This window comes from Hakea prostrata, chromosome 10 (assembly GCF_041222555.1).
Source record: "Hakea prostrata isolate BN-2017 chromosome 10, UWA_Hpros_2, whole genome shotgun sequence".
NCBI lineage: Eukaryota > Viridiplantae > Streptophyta > Magnoliopsida > Proteales > Proteaceae > Hakea > Hakea prostrata.
The window spans coordinates 17,884,422-17,902,679 of record NC_142609.1 but is presented as its reverse complement, the minus strand read 5'-3'; the positions used below and the strand labels follow the sequence as shown (position 1 = coordinate 17,902,679).

The 18,258-nt window shown below is 39.6% G+C and overlaps 1 non-coding gene across 1 annotated transcript; it reads left to right on the top strand.

Moving 5' to 3' along the window:
* Positions 1-229: 229 nt before the first annotated feature.
* Positions 230-336, top strand: LOC149002207 (small nucleolar RNA R71). Its single transcript, XR_016170509.1, has one exon. It is a non-coding gene; the product is annotated as a small nucleolar RNA R71 (small nucleolar RNA).
* The last annotated feature ends 17,922 nt before the right edge of the window (positions 337-18,258 follow it).

Here is an 18,258-nt window from a genome sequence, read left to right as displayed (position 1 = left end):
TGAAGTTAAAGTTGTCACTGCATCTAACTCATAAATCCCTGCCACTCTCTTATTTGCAGCACCTCTCTCAGCTGGCCATTGGTAGTTGTTGTTGGCCATTCTCTCCAAGATCTCATAAGCTTCATTGTAAGACTTTGCCAATATAGCCCCATTTGCTGATGCATCCACTATGGATCGAGTTTGTCCACTTAAACCATAGTAGAAAGTCTCCATTTGAATCCAATGAGGAATACCATGGTGAGGACATTTACGCAAGAGCTCTTTAAATCTTTCCCATGCCTCATACAAATATTCACCATCCAACTGTTGAAAACCAGTGATATCATTTCTGAACTTGGCATTCTTTGATGCAGGAAAGTACTTCATCAAGAACTTCTCTACTAAATCATTCCATGTGACTACTGATTGTGGAGGTAAGGAGTTCAACCATGCTCTTGCTCTATCCCGCAATGAGTAAGGGAATAGCTTCAATCTCAAAGCTTCTTCAGTTGCTCCCGGTATCTTGAAAGAGTCACTTACTTCCATGAAGAGTCTAAGATGGAGATGAGGATCTTCTGTTGGCATCCCACTGAACTGTCCTATAGTCTGAAGCATTTGGAACATCACAGGCTTAAGTTCAAAATGTAATGCTTGAATTTCTGGCCTTACTATACTTGGATTCAGTTCATGCAATCTTGGGACAGCATATCCTCTAATGGCCCTATCTCTATCATCACCCTCAGCTGCCATATTATTCTCATTATTATTCAACCCATATCTCATTGCTTCAGCCATTGTTTGACCTGCTGCTAAACCTCGCTACTTCCTTCTTCTAGCTCGAAATGTCCTTTCGATTTCAAGGTCAAAGGGTATCAACTCTTGATCAGGCAGCAGACTCATACAAGGGTAAAAGCACCTGAGAATAAAAGGAAACTAATATCAAAGTAAAGAAATTTCAGTAGATAACTAAAACTTACTTCTACACTAATTATTAAAGACAAAATTCCCCGGCAACGGCGCCAAAAACTCGTTGCTTGTATCTCAAGATATCACGCAAGTATACGTATCGCAATCAAGTAATAAATGATAAGTAAAGTATCGATCCCACGGAGAATTATATCCTTAACTTTCAATGTAAAAATAAAATTGATTTAAATGAAATTAACAAGGTTGATTGGTGTTTGTCTAACTAATTAACCAAATGACAGGTAAAGAAAACTAAGGAATTAAAATGTAGATTTGAGCAATGGAAGAAACTTAATGAGTGACAAGTGTGTTAGGAATCAAGTTTCCCTTCCCCTGAATTTTATAACACAAATACTAAAGCAATACTACAACCCCAAGATAAATCAAGAACTTGGAATGAATGGCAATATGGTATTTTCCAATACACATAAGCTAGCATCCTAAATCAACATCTGCATATTCCTATGAAGAATTGAATTAAGAATGCAATTTAAACCCAATCCAATCAATGGTAATGTGAGGTAATTGGGTATTCCTACCCAACCTACTAATTAACACAACCTAATTAAAGATGATGCTAACTCACACAATTCAACAAACACCTAGACTTCATTAATTTTCCAATTAATGAAATCATAACATTCATTCAAGAAAGATCATTCAAGAACTGAAATTAGTCAATATAACATGCTGAATTCATTAACTATAAAGTGGATTGCAATAAAACTAAAGAACACATGATTAGTTACATATCAAAATTCAGGGTTAGGTACTACTATCATCCCAACACAGCTAAGATTTAGCCCATAACAAAATTCAAATGCATAAAACCAAGTATAGTTGACATGAGACTAGAAAATAAGAAGATAGAGTTATAAAAACAAGAATAAACTAAGGCTTCAATGCTTCCACATGAGCTCCAGCTTTCTTCTTCAGCAAATCAGCAACTCCAGCAGCTCCTTGCTTCCACAAGAGCTCCAGCATTCGTTCTCTACCTCCTTCCTCTCAGCCAAGTCTCTCTTCCACCCTTGGTCGAATCTTCCCTCTTGTCCTCCTTGCCTCTCTTCTCTTTCTTCCATAAATGTCTTCAATCATTAGGTTAGATTCTGGCCATAGGATTAGAACTTTCCTCCTGAGATCAAGGGCTGAAAACCATCATGTATTTACAAGAATTTAGTCCACTTAAGTTAGCCCTTTTTGGTCAATTCCATTTGAATTGGATCTGAGAATATTCTGCTTCGTTGTTGTAGCAATGCAGCAACAACTCTACAACAAAGTTAGAGGACATGTTCTTCTATTATGAATCTTCACCTACATGTTCAAGAGAAAGAGAAACAGTCAAATTCATCCATAAAAAGAAGGGAAATTCATGCAATGGTGACAAAAATGAACTAAACAAAATGCAACATGTTAAGACTAAAAAAGACAACACCTAATGAATACTATCACTAAAACAAAGACAAAATACTCCTAAATCAAGCCATCTCAAGTATAAAAGTTATAAATCTTAACTCTATTTCAATATTTTTTTCTCCCCCCCCGCCGCCCCTTCCCCCCACCCAACACCACCCCCCCCCCCACAACCCCCCCCCCCCCCCCCCCCCCCCCCCCCCCTTGACCCCCCTTGTTTTTTCTCCTCCGGGAAGTGCCGGCTCGTCAGTCAGGTATGCCTCATATTGAGGGTCAGCTGGAAAAGGATCATCTTCTTCCTGAGCCCAGTCCGGGAGATCCATACCAACTTTTTCGAAGACCTCTTTGTGGCACACCTCACGAAAAGGAGCAGTGTCGAAGGCAGGGATCGATCCAAAGATTCGCTCCCAAACGTCGTTCTGCCCCATGCGGTAAGCTTGAAGGTTGTAGAGACCTAGCAGCTCGGAGAAAGGTACGCTGTTCAGGTATTTCCGAATGCTCTCCTTCCGAAGCTCTGGCTTTATATGCTCGGGCTTGCTAGGGATCGCCAACTTCAGATGTTCTTCGAGCTCCCTACTTTTGATTTCAAGGCTGTCACCAAACAACGTGGCAGCTGCTTTTTGCTTCCTGGCCTCGCGCTCGGCAGCAGCGGTACGAACCTTCGACACTTCGAGGGCCTCCTTGAGGGAGATCACTTCTTCCTCATGCTTTTTCTGCAGCTCCACGGCAGCTGCAGTCAGCTGGTCTATTTCAGAATTGGCTTTCGCCAAATTCTCTTCACAGGTTTGTAGCAAGGAGCTGGTGCGACCAATCCGGCTCAATGCTTCCATGTGTTGATAAAAGCTCAACACAGCATTCCTGAGAAGGCGGAAAATATCAGAAGAAGTCATAAGGAATTATGAGAAAATAACTAAGCAAGAAGACCGGTACCTTGTAGATTGACTAACAAGGGAGGTGTCATCCAGGGCTTCAAACTCCCGGCGATCGAAGGAGCAAGACCGAGGGAGCTCCATTCTGCAGCTTTCTCGGGATCCCAAGTAACCCTGTCGGTCATCTTCAGGGTCCACTGGGGGGTGAAGACCTCCTCACCATCCGTTGAAGCTTTGGATTTTTTGTTGGAGGGAGCATCAATTGTCTCATGCCTCCTCTTGGTCCGGGCGGAGGAAGAGACATTAGACCTCTCCACCATCGGTTTCTTCCCTTTGCCCGAAGCATCAGCTACATGCCTGATATTCCTGATACCCCTATAAGAGGGGTCGGGAGAGGGAAGAGAAGCCTCTTGATCTACGGTCAAGACCCTGGGCGATCGTTGCTCGATCTGTCACAACGGCCCTAGCGGCCTTCACCCGCAGGCTTTCAGGGTTTATTCTTGGAGGCACTGCAAAGAAGAAGGACAAGAGTCAGAATTCAAAACATATCACTTCAGTCAAATTAAAGGATGATGGTTAGAAGCTCACGATGAGCCAAGCCCCAGTACTGAAGGATGGAGTTATACTCCACTTCAAATCCATGTATCTCTTGATACCATGGAATGGATTTGATCTTCCTGATGGCCGCCTCGTCTTCTCTGGATAAGGGAAGGCCTCGGTTACTCTCGGAAGAAGAAGTAAACCTCCTCCAGGTGGTTGGGAAGTTAAGATCCGATGGAGGCGCTCGACAGAAAAAGTATCGTTCGCGCCATCTTTTGTGGTTAGAAGGGCAAGTTCCTTTGACAAGGATGCTGCCCCTCCAATCAAGTTCAGCCTTATTGCGTTTGGACAGAAAAAACCCATCCAGGAGGATGGGAGATAGAAAGAACATGAAAATGTACAAAGAGAGAAAGAGATGGCGTAATGCCAAGCTCAAAACACAAACCCAAGAAGCCAACGATGAGACGCCAGCTATTGGGGAGGAGCATTCCGGGACAAATGTTCCAGTGATTCAGAACTGCGGAGAACAACGGATTAAAAAAGGGAAAGCGAACCCCGCTTTCCAGTGCATCTATATAGAGAGAAAATTCACCCGAAAGGGATGAATCAAACCTCTCATCAGGGTGGGGAGACCTAACCTGATATGAGGGAGGAAGATCAAAATCTTGGACAGCTGAAAGAAGGGTTTCCTCATTGTAAATGGAGGGAACAGAGCAAGGTCCACCATGGGACCCGAAGGTTTGAGGCTGCCTAGAAGACTCGACAATCTTGGAAGATCCAGACTCGAGAAGGACAGGAGAAGTTTCGGTTTTTCTTTCGAAACCTTTTTGAGAAACTTCAGCAAACTCGCGCCAGAGGACAGTTAGGGTTTTGTTATCACTATCCGACTGTTCGGGAGCAGTAGAAGCAAAAGCATCACTGCTATTACCAACACTGGGTACTAAAGAAGCCCTATCATCCGCCATTACTCGTTTCAGTAAACTACAAAAAGAAAAAGACCAGTAAACTTACTGATTCAGTGAGACGGAAGCTTGAGGGCAGGAAGGCGCGAAGCAGACAACAAAGGTTCAAATTCCAGACAGGAAGAATGAAACCTACGAAGACAACGAACCGCTTTTAAAACTCCCGCACGGGTGTTCGGGAATCTAAACGATCGAGATTGATTCAAAATCAGCGATCAAGATTGAAAGACGTTTTGAAAGTTTGAACTCACGAATCCGAAATAGGCGTTCGGAAACCGTCGCTTGGATGACGTGAGCCACGACAGATCAACTGCAAGGAGATACGTGGCCTTACACTCACAACGCTCGAGGAAAAGTGACCACCGCATTAAATGTGATATGACATTTAATGAAGCACGCAGAGATTATCACCTGACGACGAACCCAGTTAAAAACCAAGCCCTCGGGATCGACCGAACGCTTGGTCTGGGGGGCTCGTGATACGGAGAGTTTATGATCAGACCGGGTTCATACCTGGTCCGACCCTCGACCCCGGTCGAGATCGAGAGAACCGACTCGCTCCCGAGCGAACCGGATCCAGAAGATGGCTTGCTGAAGAAGAAAGCTTATTCGGCCGCAAGCGTGCCCTAATCCTACTTATGGATTAGGGTAATCACCCTAATGATGGCAGACTCGAATTGACGGCTGCGGATAATCATTATCGAAGGGATAAACATCGTGTAACCTAAAGGTTATCTCAGGAGTCCTCTACTAACCCAAACAAGTAGAAGTCTATTGCTCAACGGATCTCACTGATAGGATCCAACGACTATCCGAAGAAGGCTCAAGTGCATCCAACGAAGGAGATTCGAAGGTACACTCTATATAAACCTCACTACCATACAAGGTGAGGGGATCGAAAAGAATACTATCTGAGACTCAGGTTCAGATACATACTGATAGACCTAAACTATCAGCGATCTGCTATCTAGATCACCTTTCCCAGTTCTTCATTCCTTAGCTCTGCACTTCTAGAAGAGCCGTTTGTGATTAAGTTCATCAACTGACTTAGCCTTCGGAGGTGGACTCCCGACCCCAGCGGTCGGGCCACATCTGACGCTTTCGTTTTGCAGGACATCACCCGGAGATCCAAGGGCTGAGCAGATTTTGGACGCATCACTTTGTAATTGTTACAGGTAGCTCAAGAATTGTAAATTTGGAAGATTTGTTGTTGTCTCATTCCATTTATTTGTAATTTTCCCCTAAATAAATTTCAACTGTCCCTCCATCCTTTTTGTAGTATATTTGTACATAACAGATGAAATTAGATCACGTTCCTCCAAGTAAATTAAAAATTCATATCATACTTGATAAAGAGAGATTATTTTCCAAATTCCTTGATCATAGTCCATTATAGAACAACTTTAATCTAATATCTCGACTATATTTCTTCAAGTAAGATGCATGATCCATTTTCAAGATCAACTTTGGAAATGATAGATTCTAGATCTTATGTAACGGTTCAACTTTTGCCAAGATGGTCTGAACCTTCCTTAGCTCACCTCTGGTTGAGCTCAAAATTTTGGCCCAAAAAACAGGGCAACATGATCCTATTACAGCCCCAATCAAATGTGTAGATCACGAATTACCAACTTATACATGCAGTTCTGAAGTAATGAAGAAACCATCATTGTAATGACAGGCTAAAAATGCTTAAATTAATCCCAAGAAGTTAATTAGCATTTGACAAAAGGACATGGTGCCGTTTAAATTTTAGTGAAACGGCATAGTGGTGTTTCATAGACTTGTGAAAAGGCACCATGCCATTTCGTCACTGTGATCATTGTGATGAAAAGGCATAGTGCTGTTTTGCAAGACTATGCCGTTTCACTAAAATGTATGTTACCTTTAGAATTTAAAACAGCATGGTGCTGTTTTATAGACCTGTGAAACGGCACGGTACCGTTCTGTGCACATGTGAAACAGCACCATGCCATTTTACTAAAATGTGTGAGAATTTAAAATGGCATGGTGCCGTTTCACAGACCTGGAAAACGGCCCCATGCCGTTTCATGAGAGACCCCTTTTTAATTTAAAATGGCACCATGCCGTTCCGTAGGACTGTGAAACGACATGGTGTCATTTCACTAAATTTGTGAGACCTTTATAATTTAAAATGGCATGATGCCATTTCACAGACCTACAAAATGGCACCTTGCAGTTTCATTTGAGACCCCTTTATAATTTAAAACGACATCATTCTCGTAGGACTGTGAAATGACATTCACTAAATTTGTGAGTCCTTTATAATTTAAAATGGCAAGGTGCCGTTTCACTAAATTTGTGAAACCTTTATAATTTAAAATGGCATGGTGCCATTTCACAGACCAGCCATAACGGCACCATGCCATTTCATGTGAGACCCCTTTATAATTTAAAACGGCACCATGCCGTTTCGCAGGACTGTGTGACGACATGGTGCTGTTTCACTGAATGTGTCAGACCCCTTTATAATTTAAAACGGCATGGTGTCGCTTTATTGACCTGAACGGCACCATGCCATTTCATGTGAGACCCCTATATAATTTAAAATGGCACCATGCCATTTCGCAGGACTGTGAAATGGCATGGTGCCGTTTTACGGACCTGCAAAATGGCACCCTGCCATTTCATGTGAAACTTTGACAGAAGAAACTAACTTCTTTTTCTTTCATCTTTGAGGCAATATGGAAATACCGTTATAGTTTTACAAACGATGGAAAGGAAGATTTGAACTGATTAAACCTTTCAATATGGCATCTCTAAAGACCCATTATATTTCCTCAATAAAAAATATGAAATTTATCATTGACACCTTTCTTGGTTCTCTTGTTCAAACCTTAAACCAAAAATATAAAAAAATTTATTGAAAATCATTATCTAGAATGCAGAATGAAACAGGAATTTTGAATTTGTATGTTAAAATGCTCTTTTCTTTTGGGATATATTAGTGTCAAAACTTCTGAGATAGCATATCACACGAAGCAAGATTGTTCTGGTCAAAACTGGTTGGATCTTTGCTGGCCTACAGCTACAAGTAATATAAAGAAGATCATTAGAAACGGAGTCGATTTGCTTGATCGGCGATCCATCTCCAACGATCAAGTTCGTTGAACGTTGGAGGAAAGAGAACTAGAGCTCATAGGAACCCTAAGTTCAAAAGACTAGAAAGCAGGAAAGTAGCAGGTTGGTTTGTATAAAATGAAGGGTCTTACCTCTACATTCATCTTTCTTATATTTATAGACATTGGAACCTGCCTTGGTTTCATCTAATCCGTCAGATATTTAGTTCTCAGTTGATGGTCATGATTCAATCTAAGCATGATATGCAACCCAGTACTGATAAATGACTAGACCGCCGGCTGACCTGATACAAACAGGTAGATGGGTAACTCTACCCATAACATGATACTTATCCATGTGATAATAATAGATGAAGTATACAAAAATCACATAAAAAATAGGCCATATGTTTTATGGTATTGTAATCTACAATCATGACATTGAAATTCCTTTAACAATATAATAGCACAACTACACATCCTGCTATTCAATTTTATTCATTGTAAATTTCAATTATGCCTCAACTAGGTTACATCTTGTACTTGAACTATACAACTGATGCCTTGATGGCTCTTTTGCTTGCTCTTTTTTACAATAACTAGAAATATTTTAAGATTTTTACACATGTATCAACTCTCTATGATTGATACTTCAGTATTATTTTTATGAGGTTCTATTTTATGTCACGATGCTAATCCATAACTTGCCATGTACTAGCTCATTGGAGTGACAATGGTTCGCGTCCATATCCACTTAGTGTCATCTATTCTGTGCAACTCTGCCAACTGCCATAAGATAAAGATAGTAGCAATCGGTTTGGTATAAAATTAGAAAAAATGATTTCATATGCTTTATTTTCATTATATTTCAATGTGAATGATTCAAAAATCTTGTTCAACATAGTGGTGATGTTCTTTGAATACTAGGAAAATTTTCATGGAATTTAAGTTTGTACTCCATTTTTTACTCATTTGGGGGGAAGAGATTTGCATTATATTTTTTGCCAATATACTGGAATATCAGCATATGTGAGGATTCAATGTCTTCTTTCAAGTATAACTAAAGCAAGTTAAACATATTTGATATTCTAATTCTATCAAGCTTCAGTTTCTTTCCAGGTAAAGACCAGATAAAATGAAAAACCAGTAAGTTTTTACCCTGAAGGGAGGGAGAGGTCTATATGTTTTCCTGTTGAACTTCTCATTTCATTCTCCAACCATATTATAGAATGGGGATCAATGGAACTTCAACTCCTGAGATTCTGTAAGGAAATTATGGAATGTTTACAAACAGGATTTGATTGCTTACCCTGCCATCTTGTAGCTCAAAGATAACTGAATACTCGGAAAATGGAATTGGTCGTGTTGTTGCCACCTGAATAAGACAAATCCATAAAAAATTGTTGATTTGATCTTATTAACTCGATATCTACTGATGTCATTTCTATATAAAGAAACTACAACATACCTTAGTATCACAGCTTTTGTTGAGATCATACAAATCTTCTACATTCTTCTCGAAGCCAGCCATGATCACTTCATCAACACAATTATCGACCCTTGTAACTTTTTCTCTTGGTAGGGTATGACCTTCAAAATTTTCATAATCTGCACGTGGGTTACCATAGCTTCTCCATTTCCAAGTTGTTTCATCCAGATACCTAAGATAAACTGCACCATCTGAGCCTATAAGGAAAAATTGATTGCCTTCAAAGCATGGCCCTGGTGAACCAACCAAAAATACACTTTTAGATGGTGTTCCATGTTCCACCCAACTCCATCCATCCATTGGGTTCCATTGATATTCAACAAGTCCACCATCTTCGGAAATCATAAATAGGGAACCTGTTAATGATGAAGATGACGGTCTCATAGAAGTTCCAGGCAATCTTGATAGAACCAAATGTGGGGACTGATAATGTTCGTGCCATAATTCTGTCACTTTGTTATACTGATAGAGTCGACCATTTCTTCCAATGACAAAGACTATGTTAGTCCTGAACATTTCTTGATCAACTATACTTGCAACTCTGCTGTTTAGGGGGGGTGTTGACAGTCTTTCCACTCGAACTTTCTCAAGGCAACCTACATAGCAAGTAGCTTCGTTAGTATAAATCTGAATAACAAGATTTCTTTCGTGTTAGAACTTAAAAATTTGTTTAATAGTACTAGACCATAATTCTTAAGCACTATTGTTCTAACGGATACACTAAGGTTGGTATCTCCCCTACTTACTGTAAATTGAAGCAATCTTCCAGTTTTGCTCACAAAGAAGCGCATCTTCTGCTCCAAGCTCCAAAGATTTACCGAGTATTTTATCCCATGGAGGACCTCCCATCACTTGTGCACCATTTCTCATGGCAGTGCAGTTTAGCCATTCTACTTCATTGCCACTTCTTTCTCTGATCAGTAAGTTCCCATCTATGTCAATCAGAAACAAACTTCCATTGTAGTTTCCAACAATTCCTTTCATAATTGTAGGATGCTCATGTCTCAGCCAGAACCATACATCCTTTGTATTTAGATGCTCAAAAGTCACCCCATAGTCGGTGACAATGCTTGTGTGCATTACTCGCATGCGGAAATTTGTGTTGGTACCGTCTACCGAGAAGTTATTTTGATCAGGAGAATTGGCTCCAATGCTAGATGCACCAGGGACCAGGTAACTTTGATGAAATGTAACCAGCTTTCTCCTGCTTGCTGTTGGCATTGCAACTCTGGATTCATTTGGTCCATCTTTTATGCCCGTGATGCAATTTGAGGGTCCCCTTTCTTCAGTGCAATACTCTGCATTCCATCCCTCTGTTTCTGGAGCTTCTAGGATTGACCATTCATACTTAAATGATGCTTTTCTTCGCATGTTAACCTGCTGAGTTGGAGCTGGTCCTTCCTTTCCAATGCCATATAAATGCAGCTCTGCCAGTCTACCATCATCCAGAGGAAACAATATCCTTCCAACTTGACTCTGCAGGCCTGCAATACCTCTTGCAGCTTTTGCATTCAATGGATGCATGTGATTCACCCATTGCTCTGTCATTTTATCTCCCTGAGTACCACCTGTTTTCAGCAGAAAAGTTTCAATTAGGACACCATGCTTGTCTAGGATAGAGTTTCTACATGGTAAATTACTTCAAAATGTTATCTACATGATATTTATCTCCTGATATGAAATGCATAAAAAAAAATATCTTCACAAACCCAAAAAGCTTCTGATTTGATGCCAAACCTAGGGAGCACTTCTACCTAATTCTGAAATTGTTTTTCTCATCCAAGCAGGGACATGTGAAGATCAAGATTTTTCGATCACCATCGTAATACGTAATGCAAGGTGAAGCCTAATCTGCCCTTCTAGTGGATTTAGAGTTCACCATGGTAATGATTTATCTGACACCTGAAAATGTCAGGTTGTGTAATATCCAGCCCTATTCTAACCCTGACCCTGACCTGGATCCACTGTTGTATTCAGGTCCGAAGACCCGAAGCGGTGGAAGAAGAGATTTATGGACCATTCTGATTGATGATCATGATTCGGAGACTGAGCCCATGGACATTGACAATGATACCCCTTGCTTAAATGCATTGTCAGTGTTTAAGGAAAGTCTGCGCATCGGAGAAGATTAATATAGTTGATGTACCAAATGACCTCCTGTGCACAATCCAAAGGTATTCCCCAAAACTAGACTCTTTGATTGAATTGTGGAAGAAAACCTCACTCAATTTGACCTTATATAGCCTTTCAAATCCCTACTTGAAGTTGTTGTTCTAAACCTGAGTTTTCTGCTGGAAATATTTTGGTCGATCCTTTTGGTCGATACCATCGACCAAAATATCCCAATCTGCCAAGTTAATGATTCCATGGAATATTCCTTTTCTATTTATTATAACCTCGAGCCTTGAGCCCTTTTGCAATCATTTTCTCACCTGGAAACGTGGGGAGAGCTTCCCAAAGCAGCTCCTTGGTTAGTGTGAAGGGCACCTCATCAAAAACTTTTTGTTTATCATTGATTCTTGTCTTCATCTTCTACACTAAGGTATGAATCATCATTCCACTATCTACCCTACCATTTTCTACTCTTTTCTATTGCCACCTTGCTGATGAGACATTGGGAATGGTGCTGCAACCTTGCAACCACCACTCCAAGTGTCTACTCATGTTCAATCCATGATTTCCTTAACTATTCATTGATGCTATGCTTCTACCTCATGCCTAGCATATATATCCTATGATTTATCTATTAGCATCATGCCATTTGGTACCAAACTGAGTTATAGTATGTATTATGTCCATGTTTAACATTGCCATATGATTCCAATCGAATTTCTATTAGTTCCTCTAACTATTTCATGCCATTCCTCATCAATGCAATCAATTCCAACTCATGCCATGATGTTTATCACTTTAACTTGATAGCTCAAATTGGGGCTTTTTGTTTAGACCATTGGATTGGGTAAATTTCTTGATTTATAGTGTCCTACTACTATTGTTAAGTATGCCTCCAAGTTCCAGATTGATCCGAACACCGAAAGACTCATTTCGGATGAAAACCCCCAAAATCCACATTTCTGTCTCGAAGGAATTTTTGGTCGATACCATCGACTAAAATGTTGGCAGACAGCAACCTTGGCCAATTTTGATCCAATTAACATCCGATCTTCCTGACTTCTTTTCTAACTTATTATTGATGTTTGTTTAGGGCCTTAACAATTCTATTGGACTATTCTTGGTATTCTCAATTCATCATCAATTCATCCAAGGTAAGGATGGTTATCTCTATAAACATATAAGTCATCAAATATTGAATGGTGTTTTATTTACAGAATGAAACCTCTTAATTTTCTTTCAATCATTATAGGACTGTTACATATGTGTTAGAACAGTAACATTTAAATCTTTATACTCTTGTTGTGTTACTTTATCATTTTGAATTGCTTATGTTTATAATGATTCGTTTCAATATCATGATTTGATTATTATTATGGATATGCATTGGATGCATGAGAAATGATGAGGTTGGATATGTGATTGCTTACGTATGACTTGGGATTGGGGGGTGTCCTACTGACACTCCTGTCCTTGGGCATCGGAGGGAATAGTATGGGATGTTCTCCGATGGTGCCCATCGACACTCTCCCGGGTTATTGGATGACATACATAGGACTGTCTAGTTGGGTGGCTAGGATTATCCTTGTCGTGTCAGACCCGAATAGGAAGGGCATTGAGACCGAACAACCCATGGTAGTGTATGGTTGGATGGGTACTCTAGGCCGGTAACCAATCCGGTAGGGGACATAAACCATGCTACGGATACCTGAAAGGGGCCATTTATTGGTAGAGTTGCATATGGATAGACTTGGGCTCACGAGCGCTCAAGACCGGTAACCAATCCGTGAGAGGACGTGAGAGCTTCCCGTTTACTATATGTGGATGACCAATAGGGTTGATGAGTCCGAAATCCGGGATTTCGCTGACTCTAGTGTGAAGGATATCGGAAAGGATCGCTGGGGGCGAGGAATAGACGTATTTGAATCTGACTTGACCGACTGAGTAGATGACTTGCATTGGGCTAGGCTTTACTGTGACATGCGCCAGTACTTGACCAAATGGTGATGTGAGAGAGCGGTGACCGATCCCCTTACCACGGTTTTTTTGATGACTTTACCAATCTTCCCCTGGCATTCCCAAGATATGGAAATGGGAGAGTGACTGACGACCCAGAGAAGTACGGTGCTATGACTTAAAACATGTCTACCCTAGAGACTAGCATTCATAGAGTTAGACTCATATTTGCATCATATGTTCCATACCGCATTGCATTATAATATGTTCTTAATGTGTATGATTTCTAATTATGGAATAACTTCCTTGCTGAGTTCTTCGAACTCATTCATTTTTGTACAAATGTTTTAGATTATATTCCAGGTACCGAAGACTACGATGGCACCTCCTTTGAGGCGGACTATGATTCCACATACTACCCTCCGGGTAGTGGCGTCGGTGAGGATCCGTATATTGGAGCCGATGAGGATTACTATCCGCACCAAGGTTAGCCCCATAGTTGTGCGGGAGCGGGAGCGGCAGCGTTGGGTTTACTTCATCCGTACGGTTGAGGAGACTACCATTAGTATAGAAGAAACCCTAGCATAGTGCCCCATTCCCCTGGTGTATTTATGGAACCGTTGGTCTTGTAACTAACTTATCTTTGAGATTATCTTTTGACACTTAGACATGTATTTGACGTTATCACACTTCTTTTCCGCTGCTCTGAGAGAGTGGTTATCATACCTTCTCTCACCCTTATGATTATGCTTATACTTTAATGTTATTGTCTTCCGCACTCTGATTTATTTAGTCTTATCTTATTCATGATACTTAGTATTAACTGTTTTTACCATTGATTATTACTGTTCATGATTATGTTACCGTGTATGTGGGAGGCATGGACCTCAGATCACATCCCGGGTATTCCAAATGGGGTACCGGCTGGGTGGATGTGACAGGTTGACTGGCTAGTCATTCTAAGGTTTGCTGGGGAATAGAAGTAAAGGAAGAAGGTAAGTGAGCAGAGAGGGTTTTTGGCCTCTCCCACACTTCATTTTCTTATATTTAAGAGCATTTTTCAGGCCTTATAGCCTCCAGACTTAAAAGAAATGATCTGATAAGGACTTAGCATAAGGCACCAAAGACCTCTGTATATAATTTTCCAAATAAATTCTAGGCCAACACTAGAAGTTCACTAAAAAAATATAGAATTATAAACTATCTCAAGACTTGATGTCAAATGCTTACTAACTGGAGATGATGTTGAGAGTCCAAGTATGTTCAACCTTCGATCTTGAGAGCTCAATTACCAATAAATCCGTTGTAATAAGCATGTGAAAATCATATCAATAAATAAGCATAGAACACTTTGGAAGCAAGGATACTAAGTATTCATTTGGTAACGTTTCCGTTCTGAGAAACCAGTTCTTATGCAAAACCATTTTTCATTGTTTCTATGCTAAAAGACCATTCTTTGCTTGAAAATGGACGTTTGATAAATCCATTCTAAAAATATTTTTATAACACTAATAGAATATGTTGGTGTTTTTTTTCTTCTTTTTTTTGGGTTGAAAAATAAGTTGGTGTTTGATAAACTTGTTCTAAGGCTTCAATTTGAATCAATTTTATCACTTCTGTTTCTGTTCTTTGGTAAAAACATCTTTTTGATGTTCTGCAAAAGCGTTCTTTAGAACCCTTTTATGATTGGTCCGTTCTTAAAGAACAGAAGAACGAACCGTTTTATCAAACGCCTTTAACCTGTTCTTACGTTCCCAAAGAACAGAAGAACGCCAAAAACGTTTTTCAAGAACGTTATCAAATGCACCCTAAGAAAACAGAGTTATTATCGATAAGCATAACTAAAACTTCTGGGGAATGGAAGCATCAGTTTCTCCTAGATATTTTGCTCTTGATAGATGAGGCTTGCATTTGGAATTGTATGAACACAAGGCCCTGAAATCTATGAGTGTATTTAATACAGGCTAGGAGGAGATGTAAACATACCTCAGTTTTCAAGTCTACTCTAGTTGCTCAAAAAAAGTTCACTTGTCTTCTGGGAAGCCAGAGAATCTGGAAGCCTGATTTTGGCACTGTAGCATTGATTAGCAACAAAGCTTGGTTGTCCTGGCCAGTTTATTGAAAGTCTTGAGAAATTCCTTTGGATTTTAAAGATGTAAACTTCTTCAAGAAAGGTGGTGGTGATACTGTCATCATCAATTAACTTTAATAGGCAAAAATGTAAATAGGAAAAAGCAAGAGGAGAGTGACTATAGAACATATTTTTTTTGTCTTTCGGCTTTATTACTTTGTACTCTTGTATCTATTTAGCTCCATTATCCACAACCATTTGCAGAACTTGAAGTCCATGATCCCCTAAGATACGTGATCTAGGATTTACCTCTTTCTAACAACATTACAAGAAGGGCAAAAGAAGCTAAAGCATTAACCTATTGTAACTTTCATAAGACTAAGGAAACTACTGGATAGTAAAAGATATCCTTTGGAGTAATTACAGCTATCTAATTGAGCCAGGTAGTTCAGTGACCAAGAATCATTCCCCAGTTATTGGGTCTGGTTAAAATGCAAGAAAAATCACAAGCTGAAGAAAGAAGGGAAAATTGTGGAAAGGAATGAGGGTATAAGCAGCATTCCTCTAAAAGTTTCTTGTTATTGCAGCTTATGATATACTTTCACGCAATGATCATCTCAAAACATGCTATCATAGACAGAAAGGCAAACAGAAATATTACACAGTAGTTAGCAGAGCCAAACAATTCCATCCCATTTACAACTCATGGAATTTTATTTGGACTTTTGATTTTGCAACTGCAAACGCTTGTCTATAGTGATGTGCCTAGAAATAGTACTATTTTCCAGACCTGTCCTAGTTGCTTGTTCTCAAAAAGCTATTAGGCATAATAATTGGAACCTTGGCTGCCCATGACTCATTCAAAACTAATCGACATGTTATCTGACTAAATTATAAACCTTAAGCCCCACCTGGGGAAAAGAATCTTAAGTGTTAGTTTTCAATGCAAGCTAAATTATCATTCACCTGAATGTCTAGGAAGTCGAAATTCAAAAATAGATCCAACAAAAGTTGTGAAGAACAATGAGAATATCTTCTCATTTAAATCATCTTGTGCAACTGTTGTGATGGATGTCAAGTGGTGGTAAATTGGACTTCCATGAACTATCCATCCCCACTTCCTTTGATGCAGCCGCCTCTCAACCAGATTACCATCCTGCATAGCTATAAACTTTTTTCAGACAAAGGTGACATGGGATTGGGATTAATAACTTTAAAAACTTGACAGTTTAAATTTAACTTGGTCATCCTGAACAGTTCCATGGTGCACTTTGCATTGTTCATTCATAGACAGGGATGCCCAATAATATTCATATGAGACTCTGTTTGTTAGATCTGTGGGAAAGGAAAATAAAATTTTCATTGGTGTAGTAGGATAACTCAATGCAAAGTAAGTCATAATATGCAATGGAGAACAAAATCAATAGACTCCATTGATATTCTTTTATACTTTTTGTTTCTGGATTGTGACTCCAGTGAAATCCTTGTTAGTGGTAACCAGGGGAATCTAGGGGTTCATATCTATTTGATGTCAAGATTCTAAAGGCCACATTACTTGCTGAAAGCTACAAATTGACATAATAGTTCAGTTTTTGTTCCATGTTTTAGCAATGGATATGACATTGGTATAAATAAACGTTTCAGAATAATACCTTCGTTAAAAGGAATAAGGAAGTAGAATGAGTTCCAATCAAGCCATGTATAGTGCACCCCTTTGATGGTGTCAAAAACAATTGTTGCTTAACACTTTTGCTCCATAGATGTTTCTTCCATGATAGCTTTGAGTTCCTATCTAGTTCATAAAGATCCCTAGATGAACTGCACAAAAAGATCTCCTGTTATTATATATTTTTTTTTCTTCACCAAGAATTTATTCTAGAACAGGGAGGAGATACCTTATTGTAAATACTACATCAGGTTTGATGGTGGCAGAATCAGCTATGGCTGCAACAATGGCGCCAGGGGGTTTGCCATGATATATCCACCTGTTCAATGAAATCATCTTCAAATTCCAAGCAGTTCCTCAGCTCTATGCTTGAACTAGAATCTTTAAATTGTGCACTTGCAAATAATTCTGTTACCTCCAAGGCTCAACTTCAGTAAGTTCCAACAATGATCCATCCATTGTGGAGAAGTAAACTTTCCTGGAAAGAAACCATAGAACAGAAATGTTGATCAAAGAGATGCCACTATGCTTTAGTATGGTGAGCAGTTCCACTAGAGATTTATTGATCTTGAAACAACCAAGTTCAAGGGATTCACCTATTGTAACAACAATGTAGAGTGATTTACTCACCCTTTGTCATACGAAACAACCCCAGACTTGATCAAGATAGAAGTTGGTTCTGATGTTTCCATACCATGTGGATTGTGCTTAAGTGTAGATGTGCATTCAATCCAAATTGGCAGTGAACTTTCACTGACTTGCATCTGGAAGAAAAAGAGAAGAAAACTAAAATAATTTTGATGGCCAAAATCTACAACTTACCTATATAACTAGTGTGTGATTCTCTCATTTCTAGAAATGAGGAAACATTTTATCAAAAATTATATCTACCATGTTTTTAATTCCATAGCTAAAATTAGAATTAGATGCAGAGCTGTACCTGATAAAGGTTTCCTGATTCATATAGTGCCAGAATAGTTTGATTCACAATAAAAACTGAAACTGCAGGACCTAATGATGTTGGTAAATCATGGGGGGCAATTACCCACTGAACACCATTCCAGTACCTCACATAGATAGAACCACTTTCCCCTTTTACCCAAATAGATGTTTCAGATATTTTTGTGGGTGAAATTCTCCTTCTCACAGGCAAAAGGA